This window comes from Monodelphis domestica, chromosome 2, assembly GCF_027887165.1.
Source record: "Monodelphis domestica isolate mMonDom1 chromosome 2, mMonDom1.pri, whole genome shotgun sequence".
Lineage (NCBI taxonomy): Eukaryota > Metazoa > Chordata > Mammalia > Didelphimorphia > Didelphidae > Monodelphis > Monodelphis domestica.
Window position 1 is genome coordinate 443,018,700 of NC_077228.1, and position 16,778 is coordinate 443,035,477.

At 35.7% G+C, this 16,778-nt stretch overlaps 1 protein-coding gene across 1 annotated transcript in view; it reads left to right on the forward strand.

The window, feature by feature from the left end:
• The first annotated feature begins 272 nt into the window (after window positions 1–272).
• The window catches only part of MAP3K4 (mitogen-activated protein kinase kinase kinase 4), a 216,830-nt gene continuing 200,324 nt past the window's right edge, over window positions 273–16,778 (forward strand). The window contains exon 1 of the mRNA XM_056814361.1: window positions 273–407. The gene's annotated coding sequence lies outside the window, so the exon portion shown is untranslated. The remainder of the gene's footprint in view (window positions 408–16,778) is intronic.

Genomic DNA, 16,778 nt, shown 5'->3' on the forward strand with positions numbered 1-16,778 from the left:
CTGCAAGCAGGTTGATTAGCTCTCCCCAAAATTCAAAACAAAGAAGCAAACAAAATAAAGAAAATAACCACCAAAACAATTAGGAAAGGCTGGGTGGGGACTGGCCAGAGGGGCAAGTTGCCAGCTGCTATTTAAAATTCATGCTTTTGACCCAGCGGAAGCTCCTCTGGAAAAATGGGTAATTCAGGCCAAGGGAGCAGCTGCCTGCATTCCTGCAAAGTCACAGGAACTCTGCAACGACCTTTCAATCACAGCACAAGCCACAGAACCCAATACTTCCCTTGGTTTCTTGATGTGGAAGTCAGGGCCTTGATGCTCCGCTAGACTGTCCTCTGTCATTTCCTGGAATCATCCCACCCTGCCCTGGAGAACAGATGAAAAGAAAGAGACAGGAAAAGGAACCAAAGGTAGGGAAGATGCTATCTGCTGTTGCTAGGCTTCCACCACTGTGGACCAGTTCGTCCTGTATTCGAGAGGTCTACATGCTTCTTGCTTATTCTTTATTTATCTTTCTTCCTCTTTGATTACATTACAGAGTAACTGTTAACATTTGTTTAAATGAGCACTTGATGGGTAAAGCATCTAAAACTGCCTCTAAATTAACCAAGCCAGCTGGCTAATTCAGTGAAACTGATTAATCAGTTGCAGGGAGGATGGAAGAAGAGAAAGAAGTTATTTGGAGATTTGTGAACAAGCAAGGTGGTTGCATGACTGATTTTTCATCGTCCCACCGAAAGTATTGATGGTACCAATAATGCATTAGGAAGTTACTAAATAGCAATGTGGATTATATTTTGGGGAGCTGTCAATTCACCCTGGAACATATCACCTTAGAACACTTTTCTCTCTTATATATCATACTGGTACAAAACCCTGAAATCTTTTTGGACAGCTTCTATATTAGAGCTGCAGTAAATGATGATTATTAGGACAGAAGGATAAGGATAGGAACTGGACCTGTGAATTTCACTTGCATAAGAAACTCCCTCTATCAATGCAGGTCAGCCGTTTCTTTGCAACTTAGAGAATTAATTACCAGATAATTATTAGAGAATTAGCTAATTCTTCTCCAGTTATTAATATATTATTAGATATATATTAGATAGATTATTATATATCTAATACATTCTCTAATTGTTAGAGAATTAGTTACCAGCAATATCAGATTTATTAGAAATGGATCCCTGCTGGTTGCATATTGACTTAGAGAACCACAAATGACCATTTCCCATATTGTATTTTTATTTATTTTGTTAAACATTTCCTAATCACATTTTAATCTGGTTCAGGCTTCAAGGGGGTGTTGTGGCCATTTGTGACCCCTGTATTCAACACCTACCAGAGTATTGAAAGGCTAAATGACTCCTCAGGGTTACATTGCCAGAATGTCAGAGGAAGGACTTGAACTCAAGTCTTCCTGGTTTGAAGGACAGGTAGCTCTATACACTATATTCTACTTAATGACTTTTGTTTATTTAAATTCAAGAGAACTGAACTTTGTAATGATAATGATAGCTGACTTTTATATATAGTGCTTTAAGGTCTGCACAATATATTATACTCATCGTATCTTTTGAACCTCACAATGAACCTATGAGGGTAGGGAGGCTATCTAGATATTATGTCCATTGTACAGGTGAGGAAATCAAGGCTCAGAAAATCCAATATCTTCATTTGCTTATGTAATAGAGGCATCCCTAAAAAGCAGTAAGTACAATAAATTTTAAAAATGAAAGACTTAAAGTTCACTGGGTTTTATATGGAGTCCTAGAGAAACATTTTATTAACCAAATAATGCTACTCTGGATATTAATATATTATATATAATATAGCATATAATATATTCAGATTTGTTTAAAGTAAGGCACACTCATAGGAAAGACTGGCTTTTGACCCATATTCAAGAACTTGCAAAAGTCATGATAGCTCTCTACCATCATAAGAAGGCATACATTTTAACTGACACCAGGGCTATACTATTATCATTGTTATACACTGATTAATCAAATACCTCCTTCATAGCTAGCCAACTTGGTTCTTTATCATAGAAGCCCCAAAGCTCTCATTTCTTTTTTTTAAATGTATTTATTTATTTAATTAATTTTGGATATTTTTCCATGGTAATATGATTCATGTTCTTTCCCTCTCCTCCTCCCTCCCCCCTCCCATAGCCAACGAGCAATTCCACTGGGTTTTACATGTGACATTGATCAAAACCTATGGCCATATTATTAATATTTGCATTAGAGTCTACATCCCCCAATTATATCCCCGTTGGCCCATCCAATCAAGTAAATGTTTTTCTTCTGTGTTTCTGCTCCCATAGTTCCTCTCATTTCTTCTTGAAGTTACCGACCATTTACTCACAAGAAAATATTATCGTAGATTTAGAGCTGGAAAAGAACTTCAAAGTCTTTGGGGGATTTGTAGGCAAATAAGATGGTTGCAAGACAGATTTTTCATCTAATAGTATTGATGTTAGAGACAGGCTTGATGATACCAATAATGAATTAGGTAGTTATTGAATAGCAAGGTAGGTTATATTTTGGAGGTCATCTAATTCAATCTTCTCTTTTTTTTAAACAGATGAATAAACTGAGACCTAGAGAGGTTATATAACTTCCCCCAGTTTATACATGTAACATGCAGAACCGGGATATGAAAACAGGTTTTCTGATTCCAAATTCAGCCTGCTTTCCTGTACCTCACAACAAGATCAATTTATTCTGGTACCAAATATTCCATCAGTATAAAATTTCTTGCCCCCAGATACCATTACTTATTCCAAAGCAAAAATAGAAAAAATAAATATTAATAGAGAAATATGCAACAATAAAAGATCTTTTTATTATGGTATCTTTTAAAGATCTTTTATTTTTATGGAACTATTTTGTAAGATTGTACAGGTATAGACTTATGTAAAATGGCTTATTGTGTCAGGGAATGGGAGGAGGGAGAATATTTGGAAATCAAAAAAATTTTAGTGAATGTTTAAAGCTTTTACATGTAAAATATGTGATAATGTAGTAATAATAAGTTTAATTTTTTTAGTCTATGGTTTTTGCCAGTGTAGATCCTCTCTACATTAATATGGATGGCAAATCCCTTGACACCAGAGTAGATGGTTTCATGAGTCACTTTAGCCAAAAATAACAAATCTTCTGGTGATGAGCCTCTCTGAATTTAGCTAGGATAACAGTTTGTCACTTGGCTGGTACTCAAGCCTTTCCAGGTTGTTAGGACTTGCCAAAGCTTGTCCTTTGCTGATATGGGTGGCCTTCAAGAATTCAGGGCCAGCTCCATGCCAGGCCATAGTGAGGCATCGAAGTAGAACAATATGTGGGATATTATAGAGCTGAAAGATATAAAATATTCTTTTTTTTTTAACTTCTGAAGGAGGCACATGGCCTGGAATGAAGCAGTTGTGATATGTTATCTTTCTTCACAAAGTATCTCATTATGTATTTTTCCTCTCATGTTATTTCTAATACTTTAGAATACTATTTTAAGAGGAAATAGGAGGGGTGAGACAAAGATACAAAGAAAAAGACAGAATGCACTTTAAAAAAAATCAATACTGTATATTGGTTCTAAGGCAAAAGAGTGGTAAGGGCTAGGTAGAGGCAGCCAGGGGGTTCAGTGGAATGAGGGCCAGGCCTAGAGATGGGAAGTCCTGGGTTCAAATCTGGTCTCAGATACTTCCTGGCTGTGTGACCCTGTGCAGGTCACTTAACCCCCATTGCCTAGTCCTTACCACTCTTCTGTCTTGGAGCCAATATACAATATTGACTCTAAGGTGGCAAAAGGTAAGGGTTTAAAAAAAAAGCATAGGTCAAACTAATAAAAAGTATCCCAAAAGTCCTTGGGAACTATTAAGCCACTGAAGCTTCAGTACCTAATTACAACTGCTAAATGGAATATCTTACCTTCGTTTTGAGGTAATATATAGACAGGCATCGTTAGCCATTTTTGCACAAAGGGCAGGAGGTCTAAACTATGCATATGGTAAGTGCCATAACAGTTGGGTAGGAGTGAGCAGGACATGGCTTGGCTAAGGAAGAATTCACCTGGTGTGTGGGGGCCAAAGTAGCAACATATACCATCTTATAGTTTCCAATTTAAATGAATCATTCTTGCTAAACTTCTTAGTTTCTATTCTGCTGAACTATTGGTGCCCTTGAAAATTTTGAACTCTGATTAAACACCTGCTTTTCCTACCATAGTTATAATCCCAGGTGCATGTAATAAAAGCAGAATAAGAAAGATGTGTCCAAAAAGACAAAAAGACATTCCGCATTTGCAAAGACAAACAGTTTTACTCTTATTTAACAATAATATTCTCTCAGATGCTTTTGACCTAAATTGATATTTGGTTTTCTTAGCAAAAGATGTATGGGTGTTTTTTTTTTCTCTCCACCTTCCAGAACTGGCTATAACTTATTTGAGGTTATTTAGATTCATTTTAAAATCATAAATAATTGAGCTAAAAGCACTTTATTGTAATTTTTTTGGCTGCAGGATTATTTTGTAGTGATGGATCATTAATATTGCCTTAAGGGAGGAACAATGTAGCATTGCCACCCAAGCATCTTTATAGTGTTTTTAGAAAATGCCATAGAAGAAAACATGAAGGTTGATTTACATTACAAAGAATTCCTTTGGAGTTACCATGGGGCTCCTCTAAACTTATACTAGGGTCCAAGAGGTTGTTTTTAAAATATTTTGCTAATTACATTTCAATATAGTTGACTTCCTTTGTAATCCTATGCACTTCATAAATAGGAACATAAAACATAATTCTGAAAAAGAGTCTATAGACTGCAGCAGCTTGTCGAAGGAGTCCATGACACAGGAAAGGTGAAGAATGCTATTCTAAATCCCTAAATACATTATATAATTTTTATAAATTTAAACATACCAGTTATTCCCAAAGTCTTAGTGTAATTCTAAGTCATTAAATCTTAGGCTTACAGAAAGACTTTTGGAACACCCTGTACTTTATTATTTATGTATTTTAAAACTGTATCTTCTGTTTTAGGATCAATTCTAAGAAAGAAGAGTGGCAAATGCTAGGCAATTGGGATTAAGTGACTTGCCCAGGGTCACAAAACTTAAAGATGTATCTTAGATCAGATATGAACCAAGGCCTTTCCAACTCCTGGCAAGGCACTTTATCTGCTGTGCTATCTATCCCCCATCACTCTGTACTTTACAAATAAAATCTGTTATAAAATCAAGAGATACTTTCACTTTAAACTATGCAGATAGAAAGTACATCATAATAAAAAAGTGATAGCATGTTGTAAACTTCTTTTAACTAACTTTGTCACCTTTCATACATATTTGTACAATTCTCTCTATAGCTTTAACAAAATACTCAGTCTGATGCCAATGGGGGCCAAGGTTGTAGCCTACTTGGTCCTGTTTACTTGTACCTTATCTCCTGGTCATAGACTGTACCCTCAAATCTGAAAACCACTTTGCAAATGCATTATCTTTGGTGACAAAATGAAATGCACCAGTACTGGGAATCCCAAAGCTCTGGAATCCATAATTGTAGAGTTACGTAGTACCCTGGCTAACACAGACAGTACTAAAGGACCTAAAAAGGAAATAATTGGAAAAATAACTAAATTAAAGAGTCTGGCGATTGTGGCAGAGGTGACAAGTGGGTATATAGTGAAAAAGCAGAAGTGGGGATGAGCGATGAATAAAATGAATCTTTTCCCAAAAAAAATCTACCTTCATTCTTAAATCTACCCCCAAATAAGTAGTTTTGTGGGCCACAGACACCATTCAGAACAATCACCTTGGACATAAAACACATTATTGCGATCTCTTAACAATTACAATGAGAATTTCACTTATTTGTTCATTCAACATATATTAAGCACCTACAGTACCTACGCCAGATTGTGTTAGGGACTAGGGGTACAAAAAGAAACAGATAAATAAATTTCTGCTTTCATAAAATTTACATTCTTTTGAGGAAAAGCAACAGTACTCCTTCAAGTGATCTTAATTTTAAAATTCTCAAAGGATCTATGATTTTGTTGTTGTATGGAATTCCAGGCATGAGAACTCCAACTAACAGAGCAATTACAGCTATCTATGAGTAAGTTGCCTGTGATACTTCAAAGTAAAGTGACTTGCTTAAAATTATACCACTAATAAATGGCAGGGATATTATTAGAATCTAAAACTATCTGACTCCAGGTTCTATTCACTGTACCACCTGCCTCCAATTTTAAAAATAATGTTCAGAAATGTACTGGAAAAGTGTTGAAAGGAGATTTTTATCTTTTTTTCCCTTCTGTAACCTATAAACTGTGAGTCAAACTTAAGATCTATTTTGATTTTCTTTAATAGTATTCCAAATTTGTTCCTGATTATTCAACTCTATTGAAAGTTGTTGTGGAACAAAAAGCAGAAGAGACAAAATGTCATAGATCTGAGCTAAAAACAGAGATCTCACTTATTCCAGGGAATTAAAAGAAAGTGGCTTATTAAGATTATGCAAGCTGTAAAGAAGAAATGCAGTGATTGATCAATAGAGTCAAGAGAGCACTGAGTGTTGGCAAGAGTAGTGGCTTCAACTCAGAAGGAAATATTGTACTTGGGCTTTCTACTTGGTTCATTTGGTACAATTGACAAGAGGAATTACCCTTATCTGATGACAGATTAATGCAAAAGCACCGATTTATTTTTAACTCTTTAGTCATTTAGGGGTGGAGGTTGGATGCTCTATGATTTTTTTCATCTTCATTCAAGAATGTTCATAGCCATAGGATGTTAGAACTGGAAAGGGCCTGAGATGCCATCAAGTCCAAAGCTATTCATCTATAGATGAGGAAAAATTTATACTCAGAGGAGTCAAGTGTCTTGCCATGGTGGTATAACTAGCAAGTAACAAAGTCGCAACTCAAACCCAAGGCTCCTAATACTCAGGCCAGTGATTTTTTTATGATGTCATACTACCTTTAGAATGAATAAAGTTCTATTTTTTTCTTCTTTCTTATAGCATGAAGATTTACATGGTGCCAAACACTCATATATTTAGAAACATAGATATTTAGTGTCATATATCTCAATTAAGTGATTTATTAAATCTTTTTTCTAATATCCAGATATTTTGGCATCTTTGTCATAGCTTCTGACCTATAGCACTTTTCTCTCCTCCCTAGTAGAGCCCCAAGAACTTAAAGTGAACTGCAAGTTTAAATTAATTGACCCATTTTACAGATAGTGAAAGGTCTATTTTTCTCATCCATTAATCATTTCCTAGGTTAGATGCTTGAGAAATCAGATTTTTTTTTAAGCCACTCTGGTATGGTACACATAGCAGTGGAGAATGCAAAGGAAGGACTCTGAAAAGTCTTTTGTTGCTGTTCAGTCATTTTTTTCAGTTGTATCTAACTCTTTGTGATCCCATTTGGGGTCTTCTTGGCAAAGATACTCGAGTGGTTTGCCATTTCTTTCTCCAGCTCATTTTACAGATGAAGGAACTGAGGCAAACAGGCTTAAGTGACTTATCTAGGGTCACACAGCTAGTAAGTGTCTGTGGTCAGATTTGAACTCAAGAAGATGACTCTTCCTCACTCCAGAACTGGCACTCTATCCCCCTTAATACTTTTTAAGTATTGTCAGGACCATGGCTAGTGTAAGTTGTGGTACTGATTAGAAGCTGAGTCAGTCAACACTATGACTGTGGAATGTAGCAGAGCCAGCCATAGTTAAACTTCATTGTTTCATCATTATGAGTGTGTGGGTGTAGTATTTGGTTGATTTAAGATTTAAGGAAGGAGATGAACAGTACCTGTCGCCAGTAGTTAATTAGGCTGATCATAATTGTGAAGCAATTTGGGGCAGATTTGGCCCAAGTAAACATGTGCTAGGAAAAGGTCTGACTGCAATATTTGAGATTCTTGAGAGACTTCCTTAATGGGGGTGTAGCTCACCAAGTACAATGACCCATGTGAAGGTAGCCGGGGAACTGTATTTTGCTGTTGGAAATGGTGAAATCTGCATTTCCTATTTTCTTGGGTTTTATATATGCTGTGTCTATATGTGGTACCTCATCTGAAGCTAGGAGTCAACTTCCAGGTACAAGAGAATCTATGACAATGATCTTTCTTTCTTTCTTTTCTTTCTCTTCTTTCTTTCTCTTCTTTCTTTCTTTCTTTCTTTCTTTCTTTCTTTCTTTCTTTCTTTCTCTCTCTCTCTCTCTCTCTCTCTCTCTCTCTCTCTCTCTCTCTCTCTCTCTCTCTCTCTCTCTCTCTCTCTCTCTCTCTCTCTCTCCCTCCCTCCCTCCCTCCCTCCCTTCCTTCCTTCCTTCCTTCCTTCCTTCCTTCCTTCCTTCCTTCCTTCCTTCCTTCCTTCTTTCTTTCCTTCCTTCCTTCCTTCCTTTATTTCCTTACCTTTTGCCTTAGAATCAATCCTAAGTATTAATTCTAAGGCAGAAGAACAGTAAAAGCTAGGCCAGTGATGATGAACCTTTTGGAAATGGAGTGCCAAGCCCTGTCTCCACCCCACCCCCCAGACCAAGTGCTATGCCAGCCACCCCACAAACTGAATGAAGTACATTCCCCACCCTCCTTACCCCACACAGCAGCGGGAGAAAGAGTTCCCATTGGGCTGCTGGGTGGAGGGGTGGGTGAAGTGAGGAATGTCCTCAGTAAGTATAGAGAGGGGGAGAGGAGTGACCCCAGCACTCCTCTTCCCTCAGCTCTACTGCCTGTGAGCTGCCCACCTTACCCCCTGTGCACTCCCATTGGGCTGCTGGGCAGAGCGGTGGGAGAATGGAAAAAAAAATGTCATCAGGTACAGTGGAGAGGGGGAGGAGAGAAGCTCCACCCCAGTTCCTCTACCTTTCTAGTAATAAATGTTTCTATAGTGCTTTTGGGAAGCAAGGTGGTGCCTTGGATAGAACACTGGACTTGGAATCAGGAAGACTTATCTTTATGGGTTCAAATCCAACCTCAGATACTAGCTGAGTGACCCTAGACAAGTCACTTAACCTGGCTTGCCTCAATTCTTCATCTGTAAAGTGAACTAGAGAAGAAAATGAGAAACCACTCAAGTATCTTTCCCAAGAAAATCTTAAATGGGGGTCACAAAGAGTTGGACACAACTAAATAACAAAAACTGAAATAGTGCTTTCAGGTTTACAAAATGCTTTCCTCACAACATGCCTGATTGAACACAATTTTTATTATTCCTATTTTACAATTTTATTATTCCCACTTTATATTCTAAGGCTCAGAGAGGTTAGAAATTTGTCTAAGGTCACCTAGCTATTAAGTCAAAGCTAGAATTCAAAATCTTGCTTAGGCTTGAAGTCTAAGTATTATCCATATATATAACTCAATAATATGAGGGTTATTATATGAATCTCTCTCTCTCTCTCTGTCTCTTTGTCTCTGTCTGCCTGTCTGTCTGTCTGTCTGTCTGTCTCTCTGTCTGTTTCTCTCTCTCCTCCCCCACCTCTTTCCCTTCTCTCTTGGTAATTTCATCAGTTCTCATGGGTTCAATTATTATCTGTCTCTATATAGATGGATTCCAGATCTCCATACTCCTATGTCTGCTAAACTCTTCTTCCTCCTGGATATTCTACAGGCATTTCAAACTCAACATGTCCAAAAAGAACATATTCTGGGGCAGATAGGTGGCTATACTTCCTAACTGTATGATTCTGAGCAAGTCACTAAACCCCACTTGCCTATGCCATATTGCTCTTCTGCCTTGAAACTGATACTTAATGTTGATTCTAAAATGGAAGGTAAGGGTTTAAAAAAAATAACATTCCCTTTCCCCTCTCAACTCACCCTTCCTTACTGTTCCCCATATATGACTATGCCAAGAATGCTCTATCTCCTGACCTGAACCTCTGGCTCCCTTTATGGTTCACCTAAAGTATCATCTCTTTTTCTTTAACACTGACCTGTCTTAGAATCAATACTATGAATTGGTTCTAAGGCAGAAGAGCAGTAAGGGCTAGGTAATGGGGGTTAAGCAATTTGCCCAGGGTCACAGAGCTGGAAAGTATAGGAGGTCAAATTTGAACACAGCTCTTTATCTCTTCAGGTCAAGTACTATATCTACTGTGCCATCTAGCTACTAGAAATAGATTTGGTCTACCAGATTTCTTAAAAACATTAAAAAAAAAAACAACAACAAGAAATGGGTTTTGTCTGCCTCAATTTAAATTAGACTTGTCTGTTAGTTTATGTGAACCTAAAAACTCAAGATTAATAGGAGTTATGATTTCTGGATAAGTAAAAAGTTCACATTTCCAAATGTTTAGATTTCTGTAGATCTGATAGGCAGGTTACTTTGATTTAACATTCATAATTTCATATTATTAAGCCAGATACATGATTAATAGTTTCAAAGCTATATCCCCTTCTAAGACCATAAGCCATATGAGAAGTCACTTAAGATATGGTATCTTCCAAATACAATGACTTCTGGGAATTTCACATGCCTGCTAAAATCTTTATCTGGTGGCCAAACATTCCGTAATGTATCTGTGTTCAAGAACTTAAAAGTATATTTCGAATACTTGGAAATTATTTCATAAATACAGATTTGAATGCTTTAAAATAAGTTTATTTAATCCATATGCCTTTGTAATGGGTCCTTCCCCCTGTCCCACCTCAAATAACACTCTACTTGAAAAAAAATCTAAAAATAAAACACACATCTATAAACATAGTTCAGCAAAACAAATTCCCACATTGATTGCTCCAAGATATGTCTCTCTTCATTTTAAGTTAATAACATCTATGTCAGGAGGTGAATGGTATGTTTTGTTTTCAGTCACCTAGATTCATGCCTTATCATTGTGTTGATCAAAGCTCCAAGTCTTTCAAAATTGCTTTTCTCTACAATATTGTTGTCATTATATAAAATTTTCTCCTAGTTCTACTCACTTCATTCCACAATAGATCATCAAGGTCCTTCTAGTTTCCACTGATCTATCCATTTCCTAATTTTTTGTCATAACATTATTTCATTATATTCACAAAATGAACTGTGTTTAGCTATTCCTCAATAAGAAAACCATCCCCTTCCCTTAGTTTCCAGTTTGAGACTCTTATTAAAAAAAAAAAAAGCTGCTATAAGTATTTTCATACATGTAAGTCCTTTTCCTCTTACTTTGATCTCTTTAGGGTATAATGCCTCATAGCTGGATCAAAGAGTATGTACAGTTTAGTAATCTTTTGGGCATAGTTCCAAATTGCTTTTCAGAATGGCTGGACCATTTCACAGCTTGTTCAACAATAAATACACTAGTGTTCCTGTTTTCCTATAGCCCCTCAAACATTTGTCATTTTCCTCTTTGCCATCTTTGCTAGTCTGATGGGTGAGAGAAAAATCTTAAATCTGCTTTAATTTAAATTTCTCTAGTTGTATTTTCTCATTCCTTAATTGATTTAAAGCATTATTTCATATTATTTTAAATTTGAATTTCTTCCTTTGAAAACTACTTGTCCATATCCCTTTATACTTAATCTACTCAGGAACTGCTCTGAAGTTTGTAAATTTGATTCAGTACCTTTTTTTATTTAGATATGAGATCTTTATCTGAGAAATATGCTATAAAGATTTTTTCATAATTAGCAACTTTCCTTCTGATTTTAACTTCATTAGATTTGCTTGTGCAAAGGCTTTTTAATTTTATATGATCAAAATTATTCATTTTTATCTTCTATGATCCTCTATGATTTCTTTATTTAAAAATTCTCTCTCTATCCATAGGTCTGAAAGGGGATTTCTTTTTTACTCCTCTAATTTTTTTTATGATGAATCATAGGGCACCATTTAGGTTATGTATCCATTTTGAGTTTATTTTGGTATATGATGTTGTTTTCAGCTTGAATTCTAACAGACTATGGTTTTCCCTGCAGTTTTTGCTAAATGATTTGTCTTCCCCCAGTAAATGTGGTCTTTGGGTCTCTCAAACATTGTCCTAATCTCTTCTACTAATTGAAGCCTATTTTTTAACTAGTAGCTTTAATGACCACTGCTTTTTAATACAGTTTGAGATCTGGTACAGATAGAACCCTTACTTTCCCAATTAAAAAGAATTCATTATTGAAATGCTTAACCTTTTCTCTTTCATTAAAATGTCATTATTTTTTATAATTCTATTAAATATCCCTTTGGTAGATTGGTCCAGTCCTAAATAAGTAAATTTATTTTGGTAAAATCATAATTCATAGGAATTTTTAAAAATATATTGGTCCTTTCCCTCTTTATTTGATTGGGGGGAGGGAATAAACCTAATGGAATATCACTGAATAAAAGGGTTTATATTATGGAATGGCTTAGGAGACCTGACTAGTTCCATTTAGGGGAGCTTTTTCTGGCTACCTTGACACTACTCCCCTCTACTGTTTCACTGGTTTCTAGCCCTTTATATGAGTTCTTACTGAGTAAGGATGCATGATCTCCACTTTTGCAGACTTTCACATTTACCTTCACCAATGCTAAATTCCACAACATTTTCATGCTTCAATATTTTTTGTACAATATTGGATAGATGGAAGAGTTTATTTTCATTTTTTTAGTTTGTCTTATCATTAGTTCTTCTGGTTCTTTTCAGATATTTGTGAGACACCTGGGCTTCTCTACAACCTTTGAATCTACTATCATAATTGTCAATATTTTGAACCATTACATATTTAGTTAAAAATATATCACTTATGGGGCAGCTAGGTAGCTTAGTGGATAGAGAGCCAGGCCTGGAGAAGGGAGATTCTCTGTTCAAATCTGGCCTCAAATGTGTCCTAGCTGTGACAAGTCACTTAATCCAAATTGTCCAATTCTTATAGTTCTGCCTTGAATCCAATACTTAGTATCAGTTCTAAGACAGAAGGTACATTTAAATATATATATGTCATGTGTATTTATATATTATTCTGTATTAAAAATATACTAATGTATATGAATTATACTTACATGTTAAATATCATATTAAAATATATCATTAAATATTATTAAATACTAACATTAATTATTAATATTAAAATGTATTATACATAGGTTTAATATATACTAAATCATCTAAGATTGTTCATGTGGTATTTGAACTTCCTAAAAAGATTAGTACATTTCTATAACATTTAATTTCTTATTTTAGTAACCTTAGAAAAGGTGACAGGTAGAAAAGTGAGTTGCTGATGAAGTTGACAAACAGAAAATTAGCAGAATGAAATAGGTTGATGATTTAAGGTCCTTCTAGCTCTAACGGTCAATTCCTGGAAGAGGAAAAAGTAATTTTCATACATAACATATTCGATCTGTAATTGTTGACTAGTTGAAAACAGTAGCTACTGATATAATTACCTTTGAAAACCATCCTATATACTTCAAGTCAATTACGTGATTGTCCAATGTCATCTTAATGTTGGACAGAAAGTATTTTCAAACTGATGAAATTAAATAAGCCAAATTCATTTGTCGAAAAATGCAAATAATACAGACCTCCAATGGAATGGCCATTAAGTACGAATTTTTTTTATAAAGGAGAGAAGTATCTATATGGTTCATAGCTCCTTCTTGAGATAAACATCAAAGCTTCGGGCTTTTGTTATGATTAAACCCACAACATGTCCATATGCTCAAAATTTTTAAGTGAGTGTCAAGCTTTTAAAATGTTCTGTTCCTGAATAGGAAATGTAATTAAAGACTCAATCCTCAGACACTTTTGCAGTTTAACATTTAAAACAATTCTAGCACATTTCTATAACATTTAATTTCGTATTTTAGTAATTTTAGAAAAGGTGGCAGGTGGAAAAAATGAATTGTAGATAAAACTGCAAACAAAATTCCTCCTCTTACTCCATACATCACCACTACACTTAGGTTCTTGTTCTTTATTTTCCCTTTAAGCAATCCATACCACCACCCAGTGCCCAGCAGAGTGCCTTGCATACAGAGGCCTCTTTGAACAAACCACAAAAGTGAAAACCGTAGCTAACTGAAAACAGGCAAAAGACAGTCCTGGAAATCCATAGAAATGATCTTAAGGCCACTGTAGAGGTAGAAAAAAAATTATCTTAAATTCCTAAAACATTTAAAGGGCAACACGGAAATCCAGTGTCTTAGTGGAGTTTTAAACTATTAAAGCTTAGTTAATCCAGTTTTATTCTGTACAGACCTTACTGTATCAGATAATTTCTAAAAGAAATCAAAATCATGACCTACCCATTGTATGGTTTCTACAAAGGCAGCATGGTAGAAAAGAGCACTGGATCTGAGGTCAGAGGCACAAATCACCTTAGTATCTGTGGAACCCTGGGCAAGTCACTGAGCTGCTCTAATCTTCCAAATCTTTCGTTTGTGATTTTAAAAATATTGGGATAAGTTCAGTGATCTCTTACGTGTCTAAATCTTATGATACCTCCATTTTAAGCCTGTATGCATTTTAGTAGGAATTTAAGTTGAATTTTACAAATAAGGAAGGCATTTTACCACAGGCATCTTTTAAAATTCTTTTCTTTCTTCAAAATTGAAAGTTATAATTTTCTGACCATAAAGTAAAACACTCACACGTGCTTGCTTGCACGCACATGGATGAATACCCAAACACTCACTTTACTGTTTTAATGTTATTAGTAGAAAGATTTTATTCATCTAACCATATTATTTTTAGATGGATTCTGTATCCAACTGCATGAAGTTACATTTTTTTAAGGAAAGAGCAATAGTTCATTTTAAAATAAAAAATGTGTTAGGGCCTCCTTGGGAATAATCCAACTGTTTTTGCTGAGACTTCTTTTAAGGCTGCAGAAGTACAAGAAGCAAATTCATTCTGCTGCACAAAGGTTAAACTTGAAGGCTAGAATTACTTATAGCTAGCATGTCCTTTGCATTTCAAATAACTATTTGTCATACTTTGACAAGATACACTTTTTATTTAGTGTTAAGGATAGAGCTGGAAATAGAGCGCTGTAGAATGGTCCACATAGTAGTATATTAACTACCAGAATGTGCTGATGTGACACTTTACTTCCCACCCATATTTTAAATAAACCTAACTGAAGGCAAGTAGAAAGATACTAAAGAATTCTGTTTTGGTAGAAGAGAAACATGGTAATTGTGTTAAGAAATTTAGGTAGTTTGATTCAAATGAGCCACTTTATTAAATACCTACTCTCTTCAAAAGCAAAAGTCAAAGTTGTGGATGGAAAGCTAGCTTCTAAATGAGGAAGGGCTAAAATCTCACCTCTGATACATAGAGCAGGGATTATCTTTTGCCTCTATTTGTATTCCCAGCACATAGTGCCTGGCACACTGTAGGTACTTAATAAATGTTGATTAATTGATTGATATTAGCCACATGACCATTGGCAGTTATTGAACCTCTCACTACCCTCAGACAACTCTCTAAGATGCTCATTTGTAGAAAAAATACTGACCTTCATTTCTAGTCATTCTTCAATGAGCTACTTCATAAGTCTGCTCAAAAATATTGTTCAAAAGCATTATTTCCAGGCATCATGGGTACAAATACACCACACACACACACACACACACACACACACACACACACACACACACATGCACACACCATGCCCTCAAGAAACTTACATTTAAATGGAGAAGATTCAACATTTAAACAAATACATAGAAAATTTGAGGAGAAAGAAAACATTAACAACTAGGGTGATCAAGAAAGGCTTCCTATAGGAGGTGACACCTGGGCTGATTCTTGAAGTAAACTAAGGATTATGAAAGGCAGAGTCTGTGTGTGTCAAGCATTTAGGATAAACAGAGCAAAGATCTGAGAAAGAATGTTGGGTTTAAAGAACAAGTGGATCAGTTGGAACATAGAGGACATGAAATGAGTTAATATTAAAAAAAAAATTCTAGAAAAGCAGGCTAAAGCCAGATTGTGAAAGACTTGAAGTGTTGGAACCAGAATTGGGAGTTTTAGACTAAAGACAATAAGGAGTTATTAAAGATTCTTGAGCAGGAGGGTGACATGGTCAGATTTATACTTTAGAAATGTAGGTATTTGACAGATCTCTGATGGATTGGAGAGGGGAGAAAATGGAAGTAGGGAGCCTGATTAGAAATTATTGAAATAGTGTAGGTGAGAGTTGATGAAGGTCTGGACTAGGTTTGTCACCATAGGAATGGAAGGAAAGGGAACAGTTTGGGAGAGGGTGAAGAGGTAGAAGTAATCAGATTTGGCAGTTAGTTGGATATGGAGGGGAATAAGAAAGAATAGTCAACTATAACTGAGACTGTGAACCTAGTTGACAGGAAGGATGCTTTGCCTTCAATGAAAACAGAACAGTTTAGAGAAGGGGCAGGTTTAGCGTGGGAGAGAAGTAATTCTTTCTTATAAGTATAGATTTTGAAATACCTATAGAGCATCTAGGCCCACATATTCTTCAGGCTATTGGTCTTGAAAGGCTGGAGTGCAATAGAGAAATTAGGGCCAATTATTGAATCCATGTGAGCTACTAAGGCAACTAAGAAAACAGATTTAAAGAGAAGAAGAGAGTTCAGGACTGAACCTTGGGAGCATCTACAATTAAAGACTAGAACCTGGATGCAGATCCAGCAAAGAAAATGGAGAAGAAACAGTCATAAATGTATAAGGAGGTGTTTGTCTGTGCAAAAGCTTCAGAGAGATTAAGAAAGATAGAGACTAAAACAAGACACCAGGTTGAGAAATAATGAGATCACTGATAACCTTGGAAATGGAGGCAAAAGCCAGATTCTAAGTGGTTGAAAGAAGATAGCAGAAATGATTTACCAAT